Raw genomic sequence first — 15201 nt, forward strand, 5'->3', positions numbered from 1 at the left:
CAGATATCTTTAACTAGAAGGTAAAAACTTATGTCACCTGACTTAACTGAAGAGGTATAATATGTCACCGAATGGCTGCCTTTTTTCCTGTGCTCTCTTCTTATCTTCTGAGTCATAAGAAGTCAGAGAACACATGGCCACTTTCCTTTACCACTCAGGAAATGACTTGGCAGATGTTATACTGTACACCATTTCAGTCATCAACTGTCATCTGTGTATGTGTATCTGAATATATGTTTTTGCATATATAAGGAGAGTATAGTGTATAGTGTATAGACTGAAATATCAGAGAATTTTACTGCTAGAGTCAACTACTATACTGTGTCTTTTACAGCTATGAAATTAAGGTGAGACTGTAGTTTAACAGTGAGTCACTTCTTAATAAAGATATGATTCTGGTAGAGTAACTCAAACTGATTACCAACTTCTGCATTTGTCAATAGCTATTAACAATCAGTGTCAAACACTAAGAATGAAGAGAAGTGCATAAGCTGCTTGACAGTACCCACTTTGAATTTACAAGGACTCTTCCTCCCCAGTTGTAAATGATTCTCTATTACCAGGTCTTGAAAAATTATTAAGTAACAGGGCCACTGAATAAGAAAACAACAGTAAGTTGTTTCAGAAAGCAGTTATGATTAGAGCCATAATAAAATATAGTTTCCTGAGCCTAGAATCAATGAGTTAACCCACTGTACTCTCAATAAAGATTTCACTTAAAGAAACATATCTTGCAGAGAAGGAAGATATGAAAGTGAAGCTCTTTTTCCAGAAAGGTTATTTTCTCTTTGATGAAACAAGAATCTCTAGCATGGAGCGTGAACTGCATTAATCCAATTTAGGTCTTTATTGTATTTACCACCCCAGTGTGTAGATTACCCTTGGAACTACTGATTATAAATGTCAAGCTCTATTCATGTCAATTTCCTAAATCCACTTTTAAAAAGAAGATTAGTAGGAGATTATTAAAATAGTGCACAAGGTTAGGATGATACTTTTTTTTTTAACTGTAATTAAGAAAAAGTAAAAGAAAAATAATTGTGCAAGAATCCTCAGAAGTTTAAAAAAATTCTTTACACCAAATGTGTGAAAGAAATGATATGTATTTCATATTGAAGACAATGGTTGAATCATAAAGCAGATATATATTAGACCTCTGCACCAGGTTCTAATGAAAAATTTTTACTTGAATAGTCTGACAAAAACACACCGAAAAAAAGAAAATCTCTAAATGGTGAGAATACTTTGAATATATGAAGAACACACACTACCTGCCTATCAACGATTCTAACTAGTCATTGTCTGACATTAAACTATAGCCAGTAGTCTCTTTTCTATAAAAGTTGCAGGTTACTGTCAACCCATATGTAGGCCCAGCTCATGAAAAAAGGCCATACCTTAGCTCACATCCTGAAGTCTGTGTGAAAAGCTATTTGAGTTCAAGGCACCTAGCTGGAAGTAGGTCTTTGAGACTGACAATGGATCCAACATGGTAAAAGCAATCAGCGACGGCCGCTACCATGGTATCCGCTGCTTTGTGCATACGTTGAATCTGGTTGTGATCACTGCCCTGAAGAAATACGAGGAAGCAACTGAAGTTTCTACTATTGCACAGAATTATCTGCAAACATTTTCCACTATGCTGTGAATTCCAACTAAATAGCTATTAGTTAAGCAAATTTTGGCTCTGTGACACATATCTGAAGTAGGATGTGAGCAAAATGGGCAAATCTTTCTCCTGAAAACAAAACAAAAAAGCAAACCCATACCTCAACATTCAATTATATTGAACTGCCTCTACCAGTATCTACCGCCCAAATAAAGTTGAATATTAGTAAGACTAAATACACCATGTCAGAATTATGGTATTTTATAATCCATAAACTGAAAACAGCTTAATATAGCTATTTCCTTGATAAAACAAGACCCCTTTAACCCTTTGCACTCCTAAATCTAAGCTAAACATACTGCAAAGTTGCAATAAACAATTAAAAAAGGAGAGCCATTTGAAGAAGTTATCTGGAGACTACATGCTGAAATGTAGATTCAGAACTATTAAGAATTAGCACTGCAGAAGAAGATTCTAAAACTATAAGAGTCTGAAACTTCTACATTTACCAAAAAGCACTGATTACACTGTGCTCCTCAGTTCTAAAGCTCTTTGACAGTAATTATAGTTTAGATTAGAGGTAAACTGAAAGAGTAAATAAAAATATCACTGTGGGAAACTGCTTCTAGTATCTCTAGGATGCACAAAAATAATTCTTGAAATGCACCAGTAAACAGGCAAAGATCTCCATACAATAAATGTTTTCTGTGATTAATTTAAAGCTTAGTTTTTAACTCTATGATCCCCTTTTGTTTTTACTTAATCTCTAAGTGGAAGTACCAGTTTAATTTCGGATGATTTAAATGAATGTTGAAAGAAAAATATTTTGGTAGCATAAGTGAGCATGAAAGAAGGGAATACTTAAAATAGTTATAAGAAGCCTTTAAAAATAAAACCTTGATTTCTATACTAGACACAAATATACTAATTTTTAGGCCAAATTAAACATCACCAGACATACAGAAGGTACTGCATGCTACTGTTTATAGAGTTGCCACAAATAATATGTTTCAGCAGTTTACCAAGGACAACCCAACTGAGCCAGTCAAAGAAGAGATATTAAAATAAATATTTGCCTATCTGTGTGAAAAAAGACTGACGAACAACTGAACTTGTTTACCACCATCAAAAACAGAAACATTTAAAGAAATATATGGGTATAACAAATGCTACCTGGCTAAGAAATCAGGACTTTTTCATTTTTAGGTATGAGAAGCAGAGGTAAAAGAGTGTTTTTCAACAGAAATCAAAGTAGGAGGGCTGGAACTGAAATTTTTTTTTAACTAAAGTGCTAGAAGATCCAGCTTATGGGGGTTAAAATAAGAGTGTGGTAGAAAATATCCCTTGAAAGATGTAAATCAAGTGGTCTCCCATTGCTTAGGTATATAAAAAGGAAGTGGGGCGCTTCTACAAGTGACTTCAGTTATTTAAAAGTATGATGAACAACTTTCCATTAGGAAGAAACTTTGAGATAGCTAGGAAAAACAGCAATAAAAGATGCTTGCTTCAATGCTGTTCAAAGAGAAGTTAAATATCCAGAACACTTTACACTGAACACAGAGTCATTTGTGTCATGCCCTGATAGCAAATAAGATTTTTTGATTCACAATAAGTTTATCTCTCAAATTTTTGGTGAAACCATCAAATACCAACTATACTAAATATGATTTTTGCTTATTGGAGTACAGCAGAAAAAGTCTGCACAGAAGATCAGATATAAAAAAATGCCTTTGTTCCTGCTTGAAGGAAGCTATGAAGTATCATATTTATTCAAAAGTAAAACTACTATGGCTATCTTTTAATTTCATCTTAAGATAATACCAGCTGGAATGACCAGCAGGAGACGAATTTCACCAGAACTAACTTGTAAATGCTAAAGGGTCCCATCTTCACACAGTGACTATTTTGTGGGTAACAGAATGAATTTACACAATAGATAATAATATTTAAATTCAAGTAAAAACAATATGTATGTACAGATTTAAAGTATTATGTTATCCACGCCAGAAATCCCTTTATTAGTGGAGGTAACTGTGAGTTACTTTCAAGTTCTGTCATTTTTAACAATCTAAAATAAAATGTTGAACAATGCTCATAAACGGGGAGTGTTTTTGCTTACTCTTTAAATATCAAATACTGCTGCATAAATCCTTTAATCACCTCTTCTTGACAAAGGAGCTAAAGATATTAGAAATATAGGGTACATTAAGCCACAATAAAATGCAGGAAATGGAAAATAATACTGTGTTTGTGTGTGGGAGCAAGAGGCTTCTTCCAGCAATGCCATTTTATCACCAACACATTGCCCTAATCTATGAAAGTGGATACCAAATCATCTTGAAAAGACAGTAGAAAAGTACATCCGTCAATAATTAAGAAAATTTCAGAAAAATCTTATTTATTTATTTATTGAGACAGAGTTTCACTCTTGTTGTCCAGGCTGGAGTACAATGGCAGATCTTGGTTCACTGCAACCTCCGCCTCCCAGGTTACAGCAATTCTCCCACCTCAAGCCTCCTGCGTAGCTGGGATTACAGGCACCTACCACCATGCCTGGCTAGATTTTTGTATCTTTAGTAGAGACGGGGTTTCACCATGTTGGCCAGGCTGGTCTTGAACTCCTGACCTCATGTGATGCACCTGCCTCCCAAAGTGCTGGGATTACAGGCGTGAGCCACTGCACCCAGCCTTATTAATTCTTATTCAATTAATATCACAAGAAAAACATCAGATGGATAAAGCTGACCTACTCTTCATATAAGTGATTATACAGTTGCTATCTGCTTATACTAGAGAGATAACCAAACACAATGAGACTCAGTTTACTTTGGTAATCTAGTAATTAGACATAACTAGAATACTATGGATACTTAGTGAAATATGCTGCCCTTTAATCTCCTATCACAGGATATTACAAATTCTTCAGGGGAGTGAAAACACATTGAGTAAAAGGAAAACAGTAGGAAAATTCTGTAAAATCCACATTATTCTACGTATTTTTTAAATTATCAAAAATAGGTTATTTTCTTCTCTTTTTATTTTTCTGAGATAGAGTCTCACTCTGTCGCCCAGGATGGAGTGCAGTGGCACGATCTCGGCTCACTGCAACCTTCACCTCTCAGGTTCAAGCGATTCTCATGCCTTAACCTCCTGAGTAGCTGGGATTACAGGCGCACACCACCATGCCTGGCTAATTTTTGTATTATTAGTAGAGATGGGGTTTTGCCTTGTTGCCCAGGCTGGTCTCAAGTGATCCACCTGCCTTGGCCTGCCAAAGCACTGGAATTACAGGCATGAACTGCCACACTTAGCCCAAAAGCAGATTTTTTTCAACTAAAAATACTTTACTTCATTGCCATCATTTAAAAATAATTTTTTTTTTTTGAGACGGACCCTGGTTCTGTCGCTCAGGTTGGAGTGCAGTGGCGAAATCTCAGCTCACTGTAACCTCCACCTCCTGGGTTCAAACGATTCTCCTGCCTCAGCCTCTCAAGTACCTGGGACTACAGGCGCACACCATCATTCCCAGCTAATTTTTGTATTTTTAGTACAGACAATGTTTCACCATGTTGGCTAGGCTGGTCTTGATCTCTTGACCTCATGATCCACGTGCCACGGCCTCCCAAAGTGCTGGGATTACAGGCGTAAGTCACAATGCCCAGCCCCTTAAAAATAATTTTTAAATATCCTAAATATTAGAACCAGCTCAAAGCTCCATGTTCTGATTTTTAATTAATCATTTATGCACAAATCTAATTATTTGGGAGTTAAGTTTAATTTAGCAGATAAATGTTTTTGAGACATTAGGAGGTATGAGTTCTTATCATAGCTATGTCACCAACCATCAGAGAAATGAAAACAAATAAGTCTGTATGAACTTTGTTTTTCTCATTTATAAAAAGGTGGAATTTGAACTACCCGAACTCCAAAATTTATAGATAATACGAACAAGTTACTAATTGTAATGTGCCCAGAAAGACTTGATATGAAGTAAATTTTACTTAGCAACAGACTTCAAATTCAATAATTAAGACTGGTTGAGATTTTGGCCGGGTGTAGTGGCTCACACTTGTAATCCCAGGACTTCAGGAGGCTGAGGCAGGTGGATTGCTTGAGCTCAGGAGTTCGAGACCAGCCTGGGCAGCAAGGGGAAACCCCATCTCTACTACAAACACAAAAATTCGCCAGGAGTGGTGGGGTACACCTGTAGTCCCAGCTACTTGGGTCAAGGTGGGAGGATCGCTCTGGGAGGTGAAGGTTGCAGTGAGCTGAGATAGCGCCACATAGACTGGGTGACAGTTTAACCCTGTCTCAAAAAAAAAAAAAAAAAAGGACTGCTTGAGATTTTGTCTGAGATAATACAGTGAAAACTGTTGTGAAACATAAAGCTCATATAATGCAATTTGATAAAGAATAAAGTGATCATTTTATACTAATATGCTTCTGAGGTAGAAACACTAAGTCAATTTATAATTTTTTTTTAAGTTTTTTTTTTTTTTTTTAAATCACTTAAGTAACAGAGTAAGTTGTATTTGGGATTTAATCAGTGTTTTCCAACAACCAATTAAGGCTTAAGTTTAGCCATTACACAAGCGTGAATCCTAATAATCAATGAACTATTTGGGTAGTGGGTAGTAGTGGTATATAAAAATAGAAGTAGCTAGACTATGGGTCAACAAACTATCTTTTCTTCATCAATACTGTTTTCCATGATGAACATCAACAGTATCAGGAGGCTTAGAAGCTAAATTTTAGCTTTATTACCTATTACTAAGTTTGTAATGTAACATTCTGAGCAACAGATTCATTTTCTGTCAAATAAGAATAGTACATAATTTCTTGCCTACTACATAGAGCAGAAAAATCAATATATACCTAAGCAATTCAGAAACTATAAATCCTACATAATAGTTAGGGCTGTACTATTAACTCCTTATATTTTTATATAACTATATGCAACTATGTATTTATTACAACGTATGCTTGATTTAGGGCAGATTGGCTTATTTTCAAGAAACAAGAAGAGAAAAAAATGAAAGCAGAGAGGCTGGAAAAGAAATACTGTACTAATCGGCCAGGCACGGTGGCTCACGCCTGTAATCCCAGCACTTTGGGAGGCTGAGGTGGGTGGATCCCCTGAGGTCAGGAGTTCGAGAGCAGCCTGGCCAACATGGCAAAATCCTGTCTCTACTAAATATACAAAAATTAGCCGGGTGTGGTAGCACACGCCTGTAGTCCCAGCTACTCAGGAGGCTGAGGCAGAAGAATCGCCTGAACCTGGGAGGCAGAGGTTGCAGTGAGCCAAGATCATGCCACAGCACTCTAGACTGGGTGACAGAGTGAGACTTTGTCTCAAAAAAAAAAAAAAAAGGAACCAAATATTGTACTAATCAAAATTTAATTGGTAGAACAAAAGGAATGCATGAAATAATTTTGTTTTGTATCTGCCTACGTCGTTAATCAGAACATTTCTAAAACTGATTTTCACCAAATTTTGAGTCCTCACAATTGGTATAGAACAAGGCTTGGAGTCTGTGCATCAATAAACATCTTTTCACAGGTTGTCTTTGGCCCGTTTGCAACATTGCTTGCACCTGATATATATCCTTTGCTACTTTTCAAGTCTCTTTGGTCCTTAGGAAACTATTTCCTCCCACTCTTCATAGGCCTAAACCCCAAAAATATTACATACAAAAATGACTAAATTATAAAGCTAAAGAAGTAAGCCAGAATCTAAGGCTTTGGGGATAGAATTCTTTCTGCCAGAAAGAAAGGGGTTTCAATCACAAAGCGATTGAATATTGCCAGCCTAAGGCATCTAAAAAAATAAAACGTTTATGGTAACAGGAATTTTCAAACACTAGCCCAGGGAATGGATCTCACCTAGAGTGCAAGTCCTTGATGGGTGAATACTAAGCTTTTTTCTTCTGCCTAATATGATAGTAGGCAAGTAGAGGAAATAAGGCGCTTAAACAATTCCTCTGAAATAAAATAAAGAACTACTTAACATTATCCAGGCAAATAAATTAAAAAGAACCAATATTACGGTTTAATCAACCATTTTCATTTTCAAACTATTATTAAAAATATTTTTAATTGAACAAGAAAAACATACAATGCCAGCATCCTGATATGCTCCACTTTTTATTGTTTAGGTTTTAAAAAACTTTTTATTTTATTTATTTATTTATTTTTGAGACAGAGTATCATTCTGTAGCCCAGGCTGGAGTGCAATGGCACTATCTTGGCTCACTACAACCACCTCCGCCTCCCTGGTTGAAGCGATTCTCTTGCCTCAGCCTCCCAAGTAGCTGGGATTACACCCACTGTGCACCACCACACGCAGCTAATTTTTGTATTTTTAGTAGAGATGGGGTTTCACCATGTTGGCCAGTTGGCATGTTGGCTAGTTTCACCATGTTGGCCAAACTAATGACCTCAGTTAATTTGTCCACCTCGGCCTCCCAAAGGGCTGAGATTAAAGGCGAGAGCCACTGCACCCAGCCAAAATTTTTTTTAATTTAAATATTATTTTAAAGAAGAGAGATGGGGTCTCGCTGTATTACCCAGGCTTTTCTTGAACTCCTGGGCTCAAGTAATCCTCTCACTTCAATCTCCCAACATGCTGGGATTACAGGTGTAAGCCACCACACCCAGCCTATTCTTTAGGTTTTAAGTGATAGATGATATTAGAAGAATGGTCTAAGTGAAATTTACAGGCCGGGCACGGTGGCTCGCGCCTGTAATGACAGCACTTTGTGAGGCCGAGGTGGGCAGATCACCTGAGGTCAGGAGTTCGTGAACAGTCTGGCCAACATGGCGAACCCCCGTCTCTACAAAAAATACAAAAAAATTAGCCGGGCGTGGTGGCGGGCACCTGTAGTTCCAGTTACTTGGGAGGCTGAGGTAGAAGAATCACTTGAACCCGGGAGGTGGAGGCTGCAGTGAGCTGAGATTACGCCACTGCACTCCAGCCTGGACGACAGAGTGAGACTCTGTCTTAGGGGGAAAAAAAAGATTACATTACATTTTAGCATTATAGGTATAGGTAAAGTACACATTCAAAATGCTATTAAACTAATGTACGAAATGTCACATATATTCCTTAAAAAAAAACCTTTAATTTCTGAAGAAAATCCTGAGAATACTTAACTCTAACCTTGTCTTTTAGTTCAAAAAATGCAAAGTGTTGAATGTAAAATTCTCTATTTTGACATAACATACTGGCCTAATCTTTTGTTCCTCCAGAAGGAATGTTATCTCAGAAATTGCCTTAATTCAAATTCTGGTTATTAGTAAACCAGCCAACATCAATATTCATCAGTTTATCTGTGTTAACTTTTACACTTAACACCATGCAGTTATTACAAATTGCGATTCTTGAAAGGGGGTATTAGGAAAGATAGTAAATTACAGAAACACAGAACCCTGAAACAAAAAATATTAAAACATCGTCTTTATGAAGCTCTTAAAACAATCTGTACAGTGAATACCCAACAACCGCCTAAGGAATTGTCAACTTTCAAAATACAGACTAAATCACAATGAAACACCCCTACCTGCCACCTTACAGTGTCAATAGGTTACTATAACAGGTAAGTCAGAAAAGATGAAATTAACTAAAAGTACACTCATTCCTTGAGCAGTGCGCTAGTTTACACTAAATATCAATCCCATCAGACTACTGTAATCATCACGCACCAAACTATAAAAGATTAATCACTTAGTATTAAGGTGTAACTGAGGACAATTTAAAACATGGCTTAAAGTCTACTATTTCAAAAATAAAAATTCAGAGGCTACCTTTCAGATATATGTATGTATGTATATTAGAGACATTATATAGAATTATGTACCTGATACATTACTATATATAATAGTGAAAACTCTGTAATAAGAGAACTACAAGACATAAAAGAAAATCCCATGGTGTTAATCCCGAGTTCCTTCTTTAAGCAGTCATTCTGGTTTTTTTGTTTGTTTGTTTTTGAGACAGAGTCTTGCTCTATCCCACAGGCTAGAGTGCACTGGTGGGATCTTGGCTCACTGCAACCTCTGCCTCCTGGGTTCAAGTGATTCTCCTGCCTCGGCTGCCCCGAGTAGCTGGGATTATGGGTGCGTGCCACCACACCCAGCTAAGCGTTTTGTATTTTTAATAGAGACGGGTTTCGCCATGTTGACCAGGCTGGTCTTGAACTCTTGACCTCAGGTGATCCACCTGCCTCGGCCTCTCAAAGTGCTGGGATTAGAGGTGTGAGCCACCACATCCAGCTAAGCAGTCATTCTTACCAAAACCTTTGGATGAACAGAAAGTTCAGTGATATGGCTGCAATATTGATTCTACCTACTCTACTCCACAGCACACCACCTAAAAGGAGTACAGTGTACAAGGCAACCCAACTAATATATCATGGTTTTACTTACCATGTTGCCCAGGCTGGTCTTGAACTCCTGGGCTCAAGCAATCATCCTCCCACCCTGGCCTCCCAAAGTGCTGGGATTATACACAAGAGCCACCATATCCAGCCTAGCTTCCTTTTCAAAATTCAATGATACATCCAAGAGCTGGCTGTTTTTACATCTAAAATATAGATCAGGCTGGGCACAGTGGCTCACACCTGTAATCCCAACACTTTGGGAGGCGGAGTGGGGCAGATCACTTGAGGTCAGGAGTTCAAGACCAGCTTGGCCAACATGGTGAAACACCCTCTCTACTAAAAATACAAAAATTAGCCGGGTGTGGTGGTAAGCGCCTGTAATCCCAGCTACTGGGGAGACTGAGGAGAATTGCTTGAACCCACGAGGCAGAGCTTGCAGTGAGCCAACATCGCACCACTGCTCTCCATCCTGGGTGACAGAGTGAGACTCCGTCTCAAAATAAATAAATAAATAAAATAAAATATAGATCACTTTTTTCCACTGTTGCACAATTTTACATGTATGAATATTCTGTAGTATAAACAATCCTCCTTTTGACGGACATGCATTTATTTTTCCAGTGTTTCATTTAACAAACAAAATCCGAATGATTATTCCTGATTGTACCACTTTGCACACATGGTCTAATATATTTCAAGGATTAATAAGTAAACACTGTTTTATTCACAGTAAATGGTTCACTCATGTTTATACTATCTCCTATTTATGGCAAATGATAATGGTCCATCCACTATGGGGGTAATTTGAAGTTTCCTCTTTAAAAGCCTGAGAAAAACTTCTTGTTTTTTTAAGTTGATCTGAAGAAAAATTCTAAGTAGAAAAAAAAAAGGCAAAGGAAAATAGAAGTAAACAGTAGCATAGGTGGTATAACATCTAAAAGTTCTTCCTCACAAATGCCAAGGTTCTGCAGTCTAACAAAGAATTTCTACCAAGAAATTTCCTTCAGTTTTCAATCATGAAAACTGACTTATTTAATAAAATCTCATCATCATGAGTTCTCTTTTAGATTTGGGTAGGACACAAAATTTAATGTTGTATAAGTGTTCCGTGTCTACAACTTCAGCTGGGTGACAGCTTTAAGCAAACAGTAGAGGAACAGGAAGACATGAACATGTATGGAGTCTCACCCTGTCATTCTAGGACCTTAATACAAAAGATTTAAGATGCTTTTTGACTTAATGACTTAGCTTCTATCAATCGACGGATCATAGCTTTCTGCCTGAGTCAGTCAAATAACCAAGTAGTAGGATTAGTGTTAGAAAATTTCTGCCTAGCATTGTAGACATCAGATTCGTATATGAGAACAAAGGAAGCCATGTTCCCAGATCCATTTATGCTATGGCACTTGTACTCTATTGAAGGAGATCCCTAGAGATAAATCTGCAGTTGCCAGTATGAACACAGATTGCTTTTTAAGACAAATATCTGGAGCATGGAATATATTTCTACCTAGAAACTATCTATTAAGTCTATAATATGAGAGCAAGAGTGCTGATGAGTACCAAAATCTCAGTCCCCCAAAACAGTAGGACAGGGAGAAGACATATACAGCTCTATCTGCTGAGAAGAAACAGATGAAAATCTCTTCCATGGTAGTTTGGTCTTGTTCCAACTTCCCCTCCAACCATTCAACTATACCTGGAAGACCATCTTTCTATAATGCAAACCTGATGAGAGCTGCTGAAAACCTTTCAGTGGCTCAATGTTACTTTTAAGGTAAGTAACTCTGTGATACATTACTGTTTATCTTCTAGCCCCTGATTTCCTCTCCAGGCTCATCTCCCACCACTACCTTCCAGATACACTATACTCAGGCACACCAAACTTTTCAAGGTCCCCTGAATATGCGATGCTTTCCTTCACTAACATTGTTTTCATACCCTTGGGACACCACCAATCCCTTGCCCCTCTTCATTTGTACTCTATTCTTGGTTAATTCCTATGTATCCTTTAGGCCTCCAAACCTGGATTGATTTTCCTGTAGTATCTTGACTTCTACTAATATGTCAGACACTATGTTGTTACAACTGCCAGGTTGGCCAGGCGCAGTGGCTCACATCTGTACTCCCAGCACTCTGGGAGGCTGAGGCGGGCGGATTACCTGAGGTCAGGAGTTTGTGACCAGCCTGGCCAACAAGGTGAAACCCCATCTCTACTAAAAGTACAAAAATTAGCTGGGCGTGGTGACACACGCCTGTAATCCCAGCTACTCGGGGGGCTGAGGCAGGAGAATTGCTTGAGCCCAGGAGACAGAGATTGCAGTGAGCCGAGATCAAGCCACTGCACTCCAGCCTGGCCGAGAGAGCGAGACTCTGTCCAAAAAAAAAAAAAAACCTGCCTGGTTATTATTTCCCCCATTTATATGTCAGCCCCTTAGAAAGAAGACCAATTTTCTAGTTATGTGCCCATAGACATTAAAGAAAACAACAAACTGTTAAGTGAATGCATCAGTAATGATTTTGTGACCAGGCCAGATCTCACCTATCAGTGTTAATCATGAATTTCTTATAATCATGAATATGTTACAAATTAGATAAATGTAAGGTAAATGATCAGCCTTTCCAGCTTTCTATCTTTTTTTCTTTATTTTTGTTTTTACACATGCAGAGTGGGTCTCATTCTGTCGCCCAGGATAGAATGCAGTGGTATAATCATAGCTCACTGTAACCTCAAAATCCTAGTCGCAAGCGATCCTCCCACCTCAACCTCCTGAGCAGCTAGACTACAGGTACAGCCCACGATACTGACTAATTTATTTTTATTTTTTGTAGAGACAAGGTCTCCCTATGTTGCCAAGGTTGGTCTTGAACTCCCGGCTTCAAGTGATCATCCCACCTAAGCCTCCCAAAGTGCTGGCACTGGGATCTAGCTTCTTAATGATGTCTTTCTATCTCCTCTTGTAAAGGTTTTGGGCTTGAGGGCGCACAAACCTATGGAATCTCCTCCATTCTTTGAATTATCAGATCAAAATTAATTGAGTTTAGGCAGTGGCCTCAGGATAGACTTCAAGATAGATAGGATATTCTCAGCAGTAATAGTTAACATCCTCTTTACACTTGACCTTTTTCTTTAATTTCTCTCATCCCCAAAAGGAAGGTAAAAATTCTATTACAAATACAACATACACATCATTTCAATGAAAATCATTATATGCAACCACAATCATGACCTAGAGATCTGCAGAATACACAATGAATCTATTTTCTTTATCTAAGATGATCAAAGAGTTAAATACAATTTTATTTGAAGAAAAGACATTTGCACGTCTTGTGTATGCTTGTTAAAAACAAAGACAAAAGAGAAATAAGAAAAAAAACAAGGCAATATATTAGGTATATAAAAATAAGTAGTAAACTACTATTTCTGTTACTTAAAAAAAGAACTATACCAAATACATGTACTTTATTCACCCTTGGATTTCACAGTAATAGAGACAAAAATATTGTAAAATGTTTCTGAGTGTGTGATACATAGTATGTATGTATGTATTTATTTATTTTTTGAGACAGAGTTTCCCTCTGTTGCCCAGACTGGAGTGTAATGGAGTATAATGGTGTGATCACTGCAACCTCCACCTCCCAGGCTCAAGGGATTCTCGTGCCTCAGCCTCCCAAGTTCCTGGGATTACAGGTATGCGCCACCATACCCAGCTAAATTTTTGTATTTTTAGTAGAGATGGGTTTTACCATGTTGGACAGGCTGGTCTAGAACTCCTGGCCTCAAGTGATCAGCCCACGTCAGCCTATCAAAGTGCTGGGATTACAGCTGTGAGCCATCGCATCAGCCGTGATACATAGCATTTTTAAAGTTACAGCTCCAAACCCTCAAAAAACACTAAAATAGACCCTGAAAGTGATACATTAACAGAACATATTTTCCTGAATCATTCTCTTCTCAGAGTATTCTAGGGTTTTTGTGAAATACAGTTGGGAATGAGGCAGACAGGTGGGGTGGGGAGCTTTGAGTCAGTGTTAAAATTAAACTAAGGCCACTTTCTGTGGGTATATACTCTAAGAGAAAAATGGATTATTTTGTGAATTCTGTTAGAAAAAAAATACATCTTAAGTTGTGACAACTGGAAAAGAATGGATTTTACTCTCTCTGTGAAGCTGAAAATCAATTCTCTATATGGTAAACCTTGAAAGGAAAGTAGAGATGTAGTAACACTATTAGTCTTTACCGGTTTCTTCTTATAACAGAGGCTGCACGGATTAGCAGAGACCATGAGGGTTTCAACTAAAAAGTATATTCAAGTCTTAATACAAAATATAATAATGTTTATCAGTAAAAAGAATTACGAAAAATATGTACTGCACAGGGTCACTGTAAAGATAAAATAATCTAATGAAATGAGCTTTACGAACAGTCATTATATCTTCACGTGCATATTTTGTTGGTACATAATTTATAAGTCTGAAGAATGTTCTCTGGCTAAAGTAACAATAAAAGAATTTAAATGGAATAATTTCATCCAGTTAATCAAATAGAAAAATAAAGTGCTCCAATTAATTGAAACTCAGTTATCCTCTATCTAAAATTAAATTTTCATGGTGAATTAACTGGTATATTTTTATACAGAAGATTCCTTTCTCAAAAAATTATACAGTGTGTTATGTGAACAGGAAATAGATTAAGCTAAGAAAAGCAAATAGACCAAAGAGGCACTATAGGTGTCCAAATTTCCTGCAATAAGAATATTCTATAATTACCTTAGAATTCAATACTCTATAACTCCATTTTTGCAGGATCTAATAGAAATTATAGCATAAGGAAATACACAGTTTAAAGAAGGATATTATTATTTACTGGTTTTATTTTCACTTTGTAACACTATAAATGTGTGATACTGTTTTTAATCAAGGCTAAACCTAAAACAACATTCCAAATCATTATGTAATTTTTCATCTAAAAGACAAAATATACCTGGGTAAAAAACACTCAAGGTTTTATAAATTTTCAATTTTAGTTATAAGCTAATAGAGTCATCTCAAAACAGAAATATAAGGTACAGAAATACAGGACAAGATTCCCCTAAAACGACATGATGGCAGTTTCAAAGCTCAGTATATATTATACATATTGATTTACTGAAAACTATGTTTATTCTACAAGAATAAGCAACACAGATGGCCAGGGAAGGGAGTAAGACGTTT

At 37.2% G+C, this 15201-nt stretch overlaps 1 protein-coding gene across 24 annotated transcripts in view; it reads right to left on the reverse strand.

The window, feature by feature from the left end:
• BIRC6 (baculoviral IAP repeat containing 6) overlaps positions 1–15201 on the reverse strand; it is a 263052-nt gene that overhangs the window by 28551 nt on the left and 219300 nt on the right. The window contains exon 67 of one of the 24 annotated variants that reach the window (XR_008652580.2): positions 1398–1570. The exons of the other annotated variants lie outside the window; for them this stretch is intronic. The gene's annotated coding sequence lies outside the window, so the exon portion shown is untranslated. The remainder of the gene's footprint in view (positions 1–1397; positions 1571–15201) is intronic. 24 annotated transcript variants of the gene reach the window in all.

The sequence above is a fragment of the Symphalangus syndactylus genome, chromosome 18 (assembly GCF_028878055.3).
Source record: "Symphalangus syndactylus isolate Jambi chromosome 18, NHGRI_mSymSyn1-v2.1_pri, whole genome shotgun sequence".
In the NCBI taxonomy this organism is placed as follows: domain Eukaryota; kingdom Metazoa; phylum Chordata; class Mammalia; order Primates; family Hylobatidae; genus Symphalangus; species Symphalangus syndactylus.